The sequence below is a fragment of the Lissotriton helveticus genome, chromosome 4_1, assembly GCF_964261635.1.
Source record: "Lissotriton helveticus chromosome 4_1, aLisHel1.1, whole genome shotgun sequence".
Classification (NCBI taxonomy): domain Eukaryota; kingdom Metazoa; phylum Chordata; class Amphibia; order Caudata; family Salamandridae; genus Lissotriton; species Lissotriton helveticus.
Genome location: NC_136063.1, coordinates 1,700,233,734 through 1,700,250,999, shown reverse-complemented (window position 1 = coordinate 1,700,250,999; position 17,266 = coordinate 1,700,233,734).

The window sequence follows — 17,266 nt, the reverse complement described above, 5'->3', positions numbered from 1 at the left end:
TAAATTCCTGTTTCCCAAAAATTTAGCAAATCCTAATTTTGAAATTTCCATATTGTGTGGTGTGCACGTGTGTATTCATAAATGCCTTTTTGCAAACTGTTTATTCAAGCGCTACATATGCAACATATATTTACTGATGTTCCTCTGTCTTCGTTTGCTTTTAGGTGCACAAAACTCCGCATCATCGTTGAGCATCAGTGCCAGGAAGAAGTGCTGCTGCGGCCTGTTGTTCCGACATCTGAAGAAGATGGCTCCAAAAAGAGGTGCCCGTAGGTCCTCTTGCAAGAAAGATGTCTCTACTAAGGAGAAGAAGAAGCAAGTGGCACCACTTACCAAGGAGACTGGTGGCTCAACCAATACATTTTTTGGGGAAAAACAACAAAAAAAACAAAGGCCCACCATGAGTGCTGCACAGGTAGCCTGTTTAGTTGTTGAATCACCAACGACCAGTGATGTGGGATCATTGCAAGAAAGTAGCAGCACGCCATCAACACAGGTTTTAACTCATCTCACAAGTACTATTCAACAACCAAAGCCGCAACAACAACTGCATGGGCTACTAGTACAAGCAGAAGTACATGCGCAAGGAGCTGTCCGAGAAGGAGCTGTCCGAGAAGGAGCTGTCCGAGAAGGAGCTGTCCGAGAAGGAGCTGTCCGAGAAGGAGCTGTCCGAGAAGGAACTGTCCGAGAAGGAACTGTCCGAGAAGGAGCTGTCCGAGAAGGAGAAGGCCGAGAAGGAGAAGGCCGAGAAGGAGAAGGCCGAGAAGGAGAAGGCCGAGAAGGAGAAGGCCAAGAAGGAGAAGGCCGAGAAGGAGAGGTCCATGGAGACTTGCAAGTAGAGGTCAGTGAAGATGCCGATGTAGCGGCGCATGGAGCGGTGCAAGTGCCCACAATGGTTGTTCTTCCAGAAGTAGGGGCACAGGAGGAAATTGACTTTGGAGCCGGGGTATCATGTCAGGAAGACGAAGGCACTCCTCCTGATGATTCATTTTCTCCCAGCTCCCCAGCAAGGAAAAGATCAAGGAGGGTGTGTAGAAGTTCCTCTTCAAGCCCCGCTCCATCAGATGATGATCTGGATCTAGATTGGCAACCATCTCCGACATCTGAGAGGGAGGCACACCATGAGCTGCGAAAGGTATCAAATGTTAAAAGGAAGGGCCCCGGAAAGCTCATACTTATGGATCCGAACGTCGGACTTGATGAAGTGGTGCATTCTGATGTTGTTGAACAGGATGACAGCAATGACCTAGTCATCACACATGTCAGTCCAGCCACACCGGCCATGCAGCAGACAGACATTTATACCCTATCCCGACGTCATGCTGAGCGTGACCCTGGCGACGTGCCACTGGTAGCACCACCAACGCAGTCAAGTAGTACCACAAGTTCAACAAAACCTACAGCTCCCATATTTTCTCCCCGGAGGGGGACTCCATCCAGCTCGACTCCCTCAAGTAAGGTTGCTGCAATAATTGCACAACCCAGTAGATGTCTGCAAGGCTCATCCACCACTGCTTCATCTGGCATTGGCAGCAGTATCACCTCGTGCGGCAAAACCAGAAGTTTCCAGTCCCCAGTTTGGAACTTTTTTAGTGTCCATGAAAAGTATGATAACATAGCCGTTTGTTGCATTTGTAAGACTAGCGTTAGCCGTGGTAAGACTGGTACCAACTATGGAACCGGAGGCCAGATAGGTCATCTTGAAAGAAAGCACGCTGTCGAATGGTTTCCGCACCTAGCAAACGTCAAGGGAAAGCGATCCCAAAGGACAAGTGGCCAAAATATACCCATAGTAGGTGTTTCATTTGAAGATGATGGGGAGGCTAGAAGAAGCGTCAGACATGTGTCCGGTTGCACCCAGTACCCCTGGCAGCACCACACCCTCTGTAACACATAGCAGGCACACTGAGAGTCTGGGAGACACACCAATGCGGGAAATGTCAACACTGATCAGAAGTGGGTCGAAGAAGGCATCAGCATCATCCCGTAAATTTGTCCAGCGCACCATTTCAGCCATGTTCTCCTCAGATGCGCAATTTCAACGCAACCACCCAACTGTACGCCTGTATAACACTAAGCTGGCAAAAATGCTAGCGGTGGACCTTCTCCCTTTTTCGTTTGTCGAAGGTGTGGGTTTCCTTGAACTCGTGGCAACATTGGCCCCTAAATGGAAGGTTCCTAGCCGGTACTATTTTGCCAGGGTTGCTGTTCCAGCACTACACAAAGAGGTGCTTGAGTTGGTGGGGGCAGCTTTGCAGAAGAGTGCTGTTCACACTATACACCTGACAACAGACATGTGGACCAGTTGCCAAGCCCTTGATTACATGTGCATCACTGCACACTGGGTCTCTTTTTCAGGGGTTATAAAACAGATAAATGCAGGTGGTGACTTGGTCGAGATTTTTAAGGGTGCTCGTAAACATGCAACATTAGCCATGTTTGGCATGGAGAAAAGTCATACTGCAGTCAACATTTTGGCTGACTTTAACGAAAAGGTCTTGCAATGGCTGCGCCCAAGAAATTGCAAGTTTGGTTATGTTTCTACAGATAATGGCAAGAATGTAGTTAAGGCCATGGAGGACGGTTTCTATTTCAGAGTGCCGTGTTTGGCGCACTGTATCAACCTTGTTGTGCAAAATTTTTTGAAAAAAGAACTTGCAGTCGACAAAACACTGACCATCTGCAGAAGAATATGCACACATTTCAACCATTCTTTTAAGGCCCGGAAGGAGCTGAGGCGCAAGCAAAATGAACGTAGAATGCCAATGAAAGCACTTATCCAGGAGGTGGCACCACGTTGGAACTCAACCTTCTACATGCTTGAGCGTCTGCATGAGCTGTTTCCAGTAGTCAATGAGTATTTCTACAACCTGGGTGGTGATACGACAGAAATGATGCTAGCGGTGGAGCAATGGCAGCTAGTTAAAAGCCTGACAGACATGCTTCGTCCTTTTGAGATCTTCACGCGTGACGTCAGCAGGGAGGACTGTTCTTTGAGCAAAGCTATCCCATTGTTGCTGAAGCTCGAGCACCAAGTCAAGGTGGTGTCTTCACAATTAAAGGACGTTGGAAAGAACGAAGCACATGAGTTGGCGCAGAGATTATTACAACGCCTAGTTAGCAATGAACGGCTTGTAAATATCAAGAAACATCAGCACTACATTTGTGCTACTATTCTGGATCCACGTTACAAAAAGCCATTGTTTGGCAAAGTAATAATTCCTTTTGAAACATCGGATGTTACAGAGTACAAAGGTTGGCTAGCTCAGTCAGCCATTCGTTTTGAAAGAGAGCGGAAGGAAACTGTAGACAGTACTACTAGTGAATCAGCAAGCCATCAGGCGTCCCAAAAAAGCACTTCTGCATCTGTGCCTCTGGCAGAAGTGAGTGACTTTCCCTCTGAGCCGTTAACCACACCAGCAACCGTATCATCTGCACCAGGCCCAGGCGATATGTCTGAAGCGGGTTGGCTAACTCAGCTAGGGTTTCCTTGTCCTAGAAAGGACACAGAAGTGCAAAGTACAGGAATCCGGGAGGACATTCTTTCAATGGTGCAAGCCTATCTGGATGACTCAACAGAGGTCAATATTACTGAGGACCCATTGGCGTATTGGCATGGGAAAAGAAAAATATGGCGAGAGCTCACCAACCTGGCTATCAATTACTTGTCTTGCCCACTCGCAAGCGTGTCCTCAGAACGTGTTTTTAGTTCTGCTGGTGGCATTGTGACTTCCAAAAGGTCCCGCCTCTTGCCCGCAAATGTGGAGCGGCTCACCTTGATAAAGATGAACCAGCACTTCATACCACCAGATTACAGAGTACGAGAATCCACGCAGGAAGAAGAGGACACCGACCTACCTGAGGAAAGTTCTCCTCAGTTACCAGAAGTAACCCCGACTGATGATTTAGCAGAGTATGAGGACGAGTTCTGCTTCCCTGACAGCGAGTTCTGAAAATGAGCCAATCATTCATTAATTGTAATTAGTCCTCCTTATTCACTTTTATTCCTGTGTGTCTGTCTTTCTTTAGCAAGTGCTTCATCACATTCCCAACAAAACTGTAATCAACCAATAAAACAACAAGCCCATCAACAGAACTGTCTTGATTTTGATGCTGCAGCATTCCTCAGGTTCACAACAGTTAGTTGACAAGAACTCAGTCCTGGTCGTCTATCCTGAGTCCTCCTCCTCCAGACTGACCCTATCCATTACCCATAATGCTGATGCCTGGATTCTGCACAGTGAAGAAACTTACGTTGACGAGTCCCCCACTGTGATATCCAGGTGGAGCCAGCCCTCAAACACAAATTACAGGTAAGATAAGCGTTTGGATGGGAGGTAGTATAATGGAGTATTCGGAGAGGCGAGAGAGTGACAGTGGTACTAGCAGTAAAGTCCTAGGGCTCTTGAATTAACAAACTCTGTGACAGGCATTTACTTAGGAAAACATTTGGCCTATTGCACGTGAACGTGTAGGCGTTATTATTGCTCGCTTGCCTGTCTCAGGGGTGCTGTCTCTGGGGCTTCTAGGTTTTTGGGTTGTGTGAGCACCGCTGCCACATTTCTAATGTTGATTGCTTTTGTTTTGCAGAAAATCCACGCCGGGAAACTCCAGTTGGGGCCCTGCTGCAGAACGCCTTAGGACACTGTGAATTCCAGGTGGAGCCAGCCCTCAAACACAAATTACAGGTAAGATAAGCGTTTGGATGGGAGGTAGTATAATGGAGTATTCGGAGAGGCGAGAGAGTGACAGTGGTACTAGCAGTAAAGTCCTAGGGCTCTTGAATTAACAAACTCTGTGACAGGCATTTACTTAGGAAAACATTTGGCCTATTGCACGTGAACGTGTAGGCGTTATTATTGCTCACTTGCCTGTTTCAGGGGTGCTGTCTCTGGGGATTCTAGGTTTTTGGGTTGTGTGAGCACCGCTGCCACATTTCTAATGTTGATTGCTTTTGTTTTGCAGAAAATCCACGCCGGGAAACTCCAGTTGGGGCCCTGCTGCAGAAGCCTTAGGACACTGTGAATTCCAGGTGGAGCCAGCCCTCAAACACAAATTACAGGTAAGATAAGCGTTTGGATGGGAGGTAGTATAATGGAGTGTTCGGAGAGGCGAGAGAGTGTCAGTGGTACTCGCAGTAAAGTCCTAGGGCTCTTGAATTAACAAACTCTGTGACAGGCATTTACTTTGGAAAACATTTGGCCTATTACACGTGAACCAACACGATGACAGTGTTCAGTAAAACGAACTTACTGCAAAACCACCACCCACCAGGCTCAAAAGTAGTAAAAAACAGGTATGCTCAGATAAAGTTTGAAAAAGTATATTTATATCCCTAACAAAATAATCTCCCGCAAGACCCTCCCTAACCCCAACAAATAAATAGTCCATCAAAAGTCCCCAAAAAACCCAACTCCCAATTCCCACCCCCCAAAAGTCTCTAAAAAAGGAGCAAGGGACACTCTACGGATGCAGGTTGTTCACTTTGGCCTCCAGGGCATCATGCCTTAGGGCCAGGGCATCGTACTCCTCCCGGAGCATGGCGTGATCTAAGCGGAGGCCCTCCATCACCTTTTTGTACTCCTCCCACTCCGCCTCCAGGTTGGACACTCTGCGGAGTGCACGGCGCAAGCGTGCCTTTACAGTACTGTGAGGAGGTGCAGCCTTTGCTGCTCGGCGGTGGCGTCTTCCAGCACGGCTCTGGTTGGCTGGAGCACTGCGCTTACTGGCAGAACGTGGGGTCACGGAGGAGGATGCAGTAGATGTAACATTTGATGCACTTGAGTGCGTGTTGTCCCCCTCCATTTCCACCAGCCGGCGATATTGCGCAACAGTGGCATCCAGCCTCCGTTGCCGGGCCAGTACAGCCAGCATACTCCTGCTCGGTTTTGCAGTTTTAGTATTACCAACTATAGAAGAAAGAAAGACATAATCTGTAACGAATGCTCTTTAAAAATATGATTAACACAAAATGATTCAGCAGGAAGTTGTGTCACAGTACAACTAGCAACTAGCCAGCGCAGTACAAATTTTATTCAGGCCAGTATCATGGGCGTCTGCATGGAGGGGCAAGGTGGGGCGCTTATGGTTTGGTGCTCTTTCATATGAAAGAGATCTGGCAGAAGTGAGTGACTTTTCCTCTGAGCTGTTAACCACACCAGCAACCGTATCATCTGCACCAGGCCCAGGCGATATGTCTGTTTCCCTCCCTCTCTCTCTCTCTCTCTGTCTCCCTCTTTCTGTCTCCCTGTGTCTCCCTCTACCTCGCTGTCTCTCTCTCTCTGTCTCCCTCCCTCACCCTCCCTCTGGCCCCCTCCCTCTCTCTCTCCTTCTGTCTTCTTCTCTCTCTGCCTCTATCTGTCTGTCGGTCCCAGCCTGCTGTAATTACCATATTGTAATTTGTCACTGGGCCAGCACTGGATACACATCATATGCTATCTAAGAGTCAGATAGTACCATGATCCAGCTTACCTGTACTCGCCACCACCACTGCCTGCTTCCTCACAGTCTGATTGTCCTCTGGCGCCGCATCCTCCACAGAGTAGTCCTCAGACTCGGAGTCGATCACGATCACGTCCGAGCTGGCCCCGCCACCAGATGTTCCACCTAAAAAATATATTTAAGACTGTTAGATTACACCACTCACTAGTATTTGGTTTAGGAAGGAAGAAATTTGAAAACAACAGAAAAATTAATTGACTGTCTACTCTAGTCTAAAGTAAAAATGTCCCTCCTTCCAGGGAAGGCTGTTGTCTTGCTGCTTTTCTTTGTCACAATTGATGAATGCTTGCTTAATTTTAACACACACCATTTTTCTCTGAACAGGCAGACGCTGGACTTCTACGGACAAGAGCAACATCAACTAAACCAGGTGAAAGCTCGGCTCGACCACAAGAAATGTGTTCCAACTTCCATTACTCATCAACTCAGCAGCAAGCACTTTTCCTTTTCCAGCTAACTTTATTTTAATATATGTGTTTACTTTTACTTTTAATGAAGCTTTAAAACTTGAATAGACTCTGTGGTTTTTTGGTCCTCCAGACTAGAGTGACTGAGCGAAAGGTTTTGTAATTTTTGCAAGGAGGAGTCCGTGCCGCTGACACTACCAGGTTTATACAGTGTGCCAAACACACCACTCTGAAATATTATGACTCTGGTCTTTCGTGTCCATAGTTTGGTTTGTGGAGATTTGTCCCTGCAACAGTAGTATTATTGATTTTGCTCCTATCTAAACACTGTTTTGAAAAAATTAAATTAGGAACGCTTGGACAACAATAGGTCCTCTATAGTTAAATGAAAACTTACTGGGGCCAGCAAAGGAGCACTCGCCGCCCTGGCCTGCATCCTCCTCCTTTGGAACCACTGCATCCACTGTTTCTGTCCGCTTGCCCCTGGGCGGACCTGACGTACAACATGAAAGAAAGAACAGAAAAAATTGATGATTGCTGCGTGTCGATGTCCTTTTCAACCAAATCAAACATTTAGAAAGAACAAGAACCAACTATTTCAGCCAAAAAGAGGGCTACAAAGGAAGGACTGCACCTGATCCTCTACTTTAGGGGCAGATTTACAAGCCCCTTGTAGCTCTTTTGCTCCGTTCTTGCGTCACTTTTGTGACGCAGCGCCACAACAAGAGAGGCGCCATGGTGTGGCGTATATTAACAACGTGACGCATATGGGAGATGCATCCCATTCTAAAGCCCTGCACCATAAGGGAGCGTTCCAGCGCAAGGGAGGGCGTTCCTGCGCAGGAACGCATGCTAAAAGTGGCTATGGGGAATAGATAAAATTTCAATCAGTCATTTAGGACAAGGATCCATCACTGAAACCCTGCGCCTGCATGAAACAGACTTACGGCTTGACGCAGCATTGCTGGAGCTGCGCCATCGTTGCAACGCAACTCCATCAATGAGCCGCCTTTACGGCACCGATGCGTAATGCTTCGGTGACGTTTTGGCACCATGGCGTGCCACATTGAAAATACGGCGCACCATGGGTGGTGCTGGCGTGCCTCACACTTTGCAGGGATGCGCAGGTAATTGCTAATCTGACACTTAGGGGCATACTTACGAGTTCTGAGCTGGACACCTCCAGATGTGCACCAGAACAAATGCGTAACGCAAAACTAACCTTACCGTCACAGCAGATGCGCCGCAATTACAATGCGGCAAACCCTGGCGCAAGCGTAGGCAGATGCGTGACGCATCTCGTGACGAAAGAGGGGTGCATCTCTACAGTCGCATCGCAGGCGCGATGCAACTCTAGCAATGCTCAGGGCTGCCCAATACTCAACATACCGCATCTGTCCTTACGCCTGCTTCAAGCAAGCAGGCATAAAGAATTGACGTAGCAGCGTCGCGGAAGTGCCTGCGTTAAATCTTGTAGATTTCACGCAGGCACTTTTGCGAGGCACACATCTGCCTGACCGCCACCCGCCCCCCTCCCCCTGCGTGGGAACGCTCCCATTGTGGCGCAGGCCCAGGTCTTAACGTGGCGCATCTCCCTAGATGCATCACGTCGTACATGACTCGCAGGGATGCGCCACGTTTACGTCGCTGTGCGTCAGTTAAGGCAGCGTAAACGTGGCGCAAGGGGCTTGTAAATCTGCCCCTTTGTGTCTAGCATTACGCAGTTCTGTAAAGTACACTCATACATTACTCAGCCCAAATAAATGAACACATAATAGAAAACAAATAAGCAGTGGCACCGCCACAGAGAAGGAGAGCAGTGCACCTGAAATGCACAGAAGATTTTGAAATATTAATTTACCTCTCCTATCAATGTAATCAGCAGCATTATTGCTCTTTGTAAAAAAGTTAAAGCAAACATTTGCAATATTATATAACACACAGAGCAGGAGAAAAAACAGAGTAGTGACGAGTGATGAAAAAATTGCTACTACTACTCACCAAGCCCGGGGACCTCCACTCCCAGCAGGTCGAGCAGGTCGTGCTCCCGGTCCAGCGGTGGGTCACCTGATTATAGGTGCGCTGGACCCCCGTGATGTTAAAAAGGGCCTGGCACACCTGCCCCCACCGCTTCCGTCGCTCCTGGCTGTTGGTGTAACCGGCAACGATCCTGCCGCCTGCCGCGATGGTCCTGGGGAGACGGCGCTGCACATAATAAACAAGTGAGCCCACCTCCTCAAGACTGAAGATCTCCCGGGGCACCACCATTTCCGCCCTCAAGCGGCCACACGGGAGCCGGGCACGGGCTGCGGCGGCCGTCTTGGGCAGCTTGACTGCTGTCTTCACCATGTTCTGGGCAGGTAAGGAGATAAAATGAAAAAGAATAAGAGTAGAAAAGAAGGAAATAAAAGTTTAAAAAAGTAGATGAAAAGTAAACAAAAGTAGACTAAAACACAAAAATATAGACCTAGAAAACAAGAGGGATAGAAAAAAAGTTTAATAGATCAAAAAAAAAAAAACAAGCAAAGGATGGCAGAGATATACAGAGGATAGAAACACCATGCCCAGACACAAAGGAATGAATGAAAAACAAGATGGCCGCCCGAACACGTGCGTGTAAGTAAGTTCGCACGCGATTTCTCTCGCGAACTCGTGCGAACTTGTATTCGCAAGGCGCTCATCGCGCGAGATTACACATAGCGGGCGGAAACGGAAATACGTCACGCAAACAAAATGGCGGCGCCCATAGTCAACCTTGTGGTAACTCGCACGAGTTCGCGGCTTCCACGGTCAATTTCGCACGACGCCGCGCCTCGCGAATAGGGCGAAATTACCGAAAAACGAGCAGGTGCAAAAGTTCGAGCTCATCATTTGTAACCATTTCCCTGTAGTGCTTCCTGAAGGGGCCCTCCAGAATCCGGTTCCCTACTTGCAACTATTGTGTGACCCTGCTCTGACAGTCACAGAATAGTTACAAGTATGCCATTGCATCCTGTTAATTTTTTTTTACATTGCAACAAAAAGGAAAGGGAGCAGACAAGCAGGTGCCAGCCTTCATTAATGTCAGTTGGGGCAGGGCAGGTGTTGTTGTTTGCAAAACTTAAAGCACTTAGCAGGTGTGCTTTGCTTTGCCTCAATAATGTACACTCACTGGTCAATCAGAGGGTGCTGTGATGACACCGAGGGTGGCATGGGTGTGCCAGCCAGAGGGTGGCATGGGTGAACCAGAGTGCCAATGTTGACAGGATGGCAGTGCTTTGCTTTGCCTCAATAATGTACACTGGTGAACCAGAGGGTGCTGTGATGACACAGAGGGTAACATGGGTGAGCCAGAGGGTGGCATGGGTGACCAAAGAGAGTGCCAGTGGTAACAGAGGGTGGCAGTGATGAAGAAAGCCTTGCAAACAGGCTGGGCACGTAGAAACAACAAGTTCGTAAAACTGGTGACCCGACAAGTAAGTTCGCAATTTGCGAAATTGTACAAAACCCTCGCGAACTTGCAGAAACCCGTGCGAACACACCCCCCCCACAAAAATACGCAAATCCGCGAGAATTCGCGGATTTTGCGGATTTTCGCAATCCGCAAATCCGCAAATTCGCGGATTGCGAATCCGCAAAATACGCCCATGCTTAGTTCAGAAGAAGATTTCTCAACCCCTCTTTGTAACTTTGCACAGGTAGCTTACCCTGCACAACTTCAGGTTGGTTCGTCTTCCTCGGCAGAATAATCAGCTGTCTGTTCTTCGTCACTTTCGTCAGTTATATCAAGATCTATAAATTCCTCCAACACTAAATATGTCCATTCAGGATCTTGGTATTTTTCGTTCAGTCTTTTTATTCGGTCACTCCTCCTTTGTGAACTTTCTCCAACTTGCTCTGCAATACGAGGACATTTCCTTCTTTCTGCAAGTTTCTCCTCTACCGTTTTTATTCTCAGTCTCAGTCTCTGAATATATCTTGGTTCGATATGTTTCTTTTTCTTGAGTCTTTTAGTTGGCACTGTGATTTGGCTTTCTTCTAATGCTCTTTTATTTTCGTTTCTTTGTGGCACTTCTGCTTTTGTTTCTTCCCTTCCTGTCTGACTAGTTCCAGGTCTTATTTATATTTCTTCTGCCTGGTTACTAAGCTGGCCTTGTTCAGGTGTATTCTGATTTTGACTTTCGAGCTTCTCTGTTTCTGTGTCCTGAACACGTTCTTCTAGTTCTATCTGATCCTGTTCAAGCACTTCGATCCCTTGATTTTCTTCTGCTTGAACCTTTTCACTAATTCTTGTCTGTCCCTTTTCAATTTCAGGGGTTTGTGGAAGTGTGTCGATCACTTGCTCTGTCCCTGTCTGACCTTCTTCTTCCTCAGACTTGACGTGAATCTCAATAATCTGAGGATCTTCGCCTGTGCCTATCTCTTCCTCTCTATCCCACTCTCTATCTGCATAGGTTTGACTTCTTGTTCTGATTGGGTCATTAGTCAGGTCGATTATGGGAATCCAATCATCTTGACTGGTGCTCGGTTGTTCGTCATCAGCTACTTCAGGACCAACTTCTGCAGACCCCTCAGCTGGACAACCTTCAGCGTCAGTTTTCTCGTCTGGAATCACCTTCTGTGTATGGCTGGCATGGATCCACTTTGGAACGCCGGCACACTTCACCGCTGTCGTGGTCACCAGTATTATTTGGCGTTGTTTTCCCCACCTCGGTGCAAGGCAACTCGAACGAGTATGTTTCTTGAGTCTAACCCAGTCGCCAGGAACCAATTTGTGGACTGGAGTTGTTGGATTGGTGACGGCGTCTTCCCCAATCTGGCGAGAGATAGAACGCACTTGGTCACCCAGTTGCTTGCAGTACTCAAGTACCAAATCATCAGAAATGTTTAGCAGTTTATGTCCTGGTACCCATGCTTGTCTCATCACTCTTCCCATCAGGATCTCATGAGGGCTCAGGCCTGTTTTTCGATCTGGAATACTTCTAAGTCCCATCAGAACAAGAGGTAAAGCATTTATCCAGTTCATGCCTGTAGAGTCACACATTTTTCCTAACCTTGATTTTATAGTGCCATTTACTTGCTCCACCACTCCAGAAGCCTCTGGACGATATGCACAGTGCAAATTTTGGGTGATCTTAAATGCCTTACAGAGCTGATCGATTACCTCAATCTGAAAATGCTTTCCTCTATCTGATTCAATTGTGACTGGAACCCCGAACCTAGGTATTAATTCTCGTAGTAACAATTTAGCTACAGTTATGGCATCACTCTTTTTAGCAGGGTAGGCCTCCACCCATTTTGAAAACAGGCAGACAATGACAAGGACATATCTCATTCCCTCACAGCGAGGCATTGTGATGAAATCAATCTGTATTCTTACAAAGGGACCTCCTGATTTTCCAATTTTTCCCAATTCGACTACTATCCTTTTCCCAGCGTTAAACTCCTGACATGTTAAGCACCTCTGGCAGAGCGACTCTGCTACCTTCCTGAACTTCGGATTGTACCATGTTTGTTGGAAAACCAGGACCATGGTATCCCTACCAGTGTGTGAATCTCCATGTATCAGTCTGGCCATAGAAGCAAGCAGACGTCTAGGCAACACAGGCATACCATTTGGGCCCACAATGACACCATCCTTACTTCTCGTCGACAACCAAGTTTCTTCCATTTTTCTTTCTCTTTTTCTGGCACCGCATGCTGCCAATCTCTCAACTCTTCCCAGGTAGGCACCTCTTCAAACACCATAAGTTGGCAGCTGTTTCCAGGTCCCCCCAATTTAATATTTACAGACATGCGATTTCTGGCACAATGTTGAACCACTTCATCAGCAAATCGGTCTCCCAAAGTTATAGGGTCAATGCCAGATTTATGAGCAGCACATTTGACCACTGCCAATTCTTTTGGTAATTGGATTGCTTCCAGTAAAACTTTTCCATCTCTGATGGGAGTAACTGAAGAAGTCAGAAACTCCCTCTGTAGCCACAATTGGCCAAAGTCATGCACAACTCCATAACAGTACTGACTGTCAGTATATACTGTTATTCTTTTGTTTTTCCTAATTTTACAGGCACTTATCAATGCAATCAATTCGGCTACTTGTGCAGACTTTACTCCATATAAACAGGAAGCTTCTTTAATTTCGTTTATAGAGACTACAGCATAAGCAGCACTTAGGCCTACAAGTTCGTGTCTCATACATGAGCCATCCATGAACAGCTCCTCATCTTCTACAGGCAAAGGTATTTCTTTACTGTCTGGGCGGGGTTTTGTACTGAATTCTGTCAGATCTATGCAGTCTTGTTCGTCCTCTCCCTCTGCTTCCATAATCATTGAGTCAGGGAGCAGGGTAGCTGGGTTCAGGATATTACACCGAGTAATGACCACATTCGCAGCACCCACGAGAATCCTCTCGTATTTAGTCAGCCGACTAGGGGTGAGATACTGGGTCTTAGTTCTGGTCAATAAAATCACAACTGCATGGGGAACATACACAGTTACAGGATGTCCCATTACAATAGATTCACTCTGTTCTAGACTCGTGCAAGTTGCAGCTACTGCTTTCAGACATCCGGGTAATCCAGCAGCCACTGGATCCAAAGTGGCAGAAAAATATGCCACTGGACGTCTAGTCAATCCATGCTCCTGAGTTAGGACTGACAGTGCACAATTATCTTGTGTGTCACAAAATAGGGCAAATTCTTTAGAATAGTCAGGCATCCCTAAAGCAGGTGCTGTACACAGACATTCTCGTTATTTAGTGAATGCTGTCATGCCCTCATCATCCCATTCCACTGGGTCTTTTGCTCCTTTCTTTGTCATTTTTATCAAAGGTTTTGCCAGGACTGCAAATCCCACAATCCATTACCTGCAGTAACCTACCACTCCAAGGAACATTCTCATTTCTTTCTGAGTACGGGGTAACTGCATGTTCTGAATTATTCTGACTCTCTCAGAAGTGACTTTCCTGATGCCTTTTTCTATCTGGTGCCCCAGATATTTCACTGACTTTGTACAGAACTGCAATTTGTCAGGGGACACTTTATGTCCTTTTTCACCTAGGTGATTCAGTAAAGCAATGGTGTCAACAACACAATCTCTATGACTTTTCGACGCCACCAAAAGGTCATCTATATATTGCACCAAAACAGATTTTCCTGGTAACACTAAAGATTCAAGGCACTTTTTTAGAATCTGATTAAAGATAGAGAGACTTTCGGTGTACCCTTGAGGGACCCGATTCCAAACGTACACGTGACTGTCGAAAGCAAATGAGAAAAGAAATTTGCTATCTGGATGCAATGGGATCGAAAAGAATGCATGACATAGGTCTATCACGGTAAACCACTCAGCATCCCAGGGAATCTGATATAGGATCACTGCTGGGTTTGGAACAATAGGACAACAAGGAACCACTATTTTGTTTACCTTTCTCAGGTCCTGCAGTACCCTGTACTTGCCACTAGGTTTCTTAATTCCAATTATGGGTGAGTTACGCGGACTACTCATCACTTCTTGTATGATGTTTGCTTCTAGCAGTCTTTTTATTTCAATGGCAACTCCTGCTCTACACTCATTTTGTATGGCTTGGTATTGGGATAAACTGCATTTTCTTTCAAGGCTCTTTGTATTGGGTCTATATTTGCCATTAATCCTACATCCTTTCCTGTAAAGTCCCATACTTCCGGTTTCACTGCCTTTTGGAGTTCTTCAGGTAAGTCCTGTATAGTCATTTGTTTCATTTCTGAGTCTGGTCTAATTAACATTAATTTGTATATGCCATCCTCGTCTGGGGTTTGAATTTCGACGCCTTTTGGTGTGCAAAAGATGGTGCAGTTCATTTTGCACAAAAAATCACGTCCCAGTAAGTTTACTGGACTGGTATCACAAACTACAAATCTATGCATTTCTTTGAAATTCCCTATTGTGATCTCCATGGGCTCAGTAACTGGGGTACTAATCAATTGATTAGATACACCCACTACTTGCATTGCTTCTCCCGAGAGGGGTAGGTTTGGAACGTCCGCTGTTCTCACAGTAGAACGGTAGCACCAGTGTCCAATAGAAAGGTGACATCATTTCCATCAACTTTTCCTTCAATGTATGGCCCTGACTGGTCTACCGGCAAGGAGGCGCCAAGAACACACTCCTTGTCCTCCCCTCTCAGGCCCCGTCAGTATTGGTCGTCACAGAAAAAGGTATCATTCAAAAAAAACTGCGAAGTTGCTGCATTTCTATTCTCTTTGCCTCCCCAGATCTCTATGTCATCACCCTGTGGTGATTTTCCTTTATAATTTGGTTTTGGCGCTCGGGGCAATTGACTTGCCTTTACCTGCTGCTGAGTCTTTCTTGGTTTTTCATTCTGCGTCTGTGGAGTTAAATCAGGGGTTTGGGTATTATCATGCTGTAAATATGGACACTCGTCTCTCCAGTGCCCGATTTCTCCGCACTGGTGGCAGGGAAATTTCTTTTTAGCTTCCTCTCTGCTCATTTTTACCTTGGGCTTCCCTCCACCCCCAGAGCCTTGATTTTGGGTATTCTTGTTTATTTTATTCATTTGCTTTTCCTGTTGTTCTGCTAGCTTCACTTGTGCCCACATAACCTTCTCCTTTAGGGTATTTCGCTTATCTGCCATCTCGTCCTCACAGTACTTTGCATACCGTAAGACCTCATCCATTTTCTTAGACTGCCAACAAATCTTATTGTCTTTGATCCACTGGCAAATTTCGGGTCTTAAACCGTTTACAAACCTGTAAATGAAGTGGGTCATGTCCTTCATCTCGATGTTATCTATTCCACTGTAAGTTTTGAACACCTGTAACAGTCTCTCATAAAAGGAGTGCACAGACTCATCCCTTTCCTGCGTGGTCCTATCTATTTTGGTCCAATCAGTTTCCTTTGCAGGCACTTTCTTTTTCAGATGTAAAATGACCTGGTCATATTTTCTCATTACCTCATCAGAGGGAGCACCTGTTACAGGGTCCCTATCATACTCTTTGTTGGGCCAATCAATGGCAACCTTGCATTCGGTCCATAAATCCACAGGAACCACAATGTCGAAAAACCCATCCAGGTCTTTCCACAAGCACTTTTGCACCTTTACAAACCTTTCCACCTGCCTGTACCAGTCCACAGGCTTTTCTCGTAATTTTGGAAAGTCATTGGTAAAGGACACAATATCCTGTCTGGACCATGGAACGTGCACGTATTTTCCACCTGGCACTTCACGCATAGGGTATAACTGCTCAGGTTTGTCAGCTTCCTTTCGAATGAACTCAGAAGACGTCTGTTTAGATCTGGCCTCATCTTTCTTCTTTGCCCACCTGGCTTTCCACTTTTCTACGTCTCCCCATTTTTGCAACACAGTCAATTATTCTTTAACCTGCGCCTTTTTCCCTGACACATTCATATTTTCCAGATCTTTGTCTGAAAAATCAGCTCTATAGGGTTTCTGCAGTGGTTTTGATTTTGAAATATCGATTCCCATACTCGCTGCAGTGTCTGTTAATTTTTCATGGAGCACTCTGGTGTTTCGGGTAAAACTCTTGCCGATAAACAGTAACTCTTCTTCAGAATAGGTATTTAATCTGTCTAAACCTACATTTCCTGCCATTAGCTCTTCCATTTCTATTCTAAGCTTGAAAATATCTAAAGGTTTCGACTGAGGAGTTTGTTTTTCTAACTCTCGACTCCATCTTTCAATCTCTTCAGGAGTCACAAACGTGACACTCTTGGTACCCGAAGTCGATTCCATTTGAATCTCCCTCGTGTTGAAAGGATTATGTCTTTTCTGTAACCTTTTTCCTGCACCCCTAATGGGTAGATCCATTAGCGAGACCTCGGACTCACATTTACTGGTCTGGTCATCCACAATTAGGGGCTCCGGTCTTGGCTGTGCTACAACTGGAGTAATAACTGGAGTCTTCGGACTTCCCTGTCTATCCCCATACAGCGGAACCACGGGTCCAATAGTTACCGGGATTGTCAAGGCTTCAGGACTTGTATTTAACTGGGAGATTTTCTGAATTATCTCGGCTCTCTGCTTAGCTAAAGCCTCTCGTTCCCTGTCCTCCAATATCCTGTCCAAAGAATTGTCATGTAATACCTGCGGGGTAAAAGTTGGGGCATAACTCGGGGCAGTGGGATGTGTCTCACTTGGTCCTTCACCATAATTAGGCTTTGGGAACAGATTTCCTGTGCTTAGGGATCTTGGTTCCTCCTCAGACGGGGGTCTTGAGAACGGAATTCCTGACGTTGAAGGCCTTGCCTCACCCTCGTAGGGAGGTCTAGAGCAAAAGTCTCTTTCTCTCGAATATCTTGACTCCCCACTAAATGGTGCTCTTTGACAGATATCTCTAGCACCTAGAGATCCTAGCCCC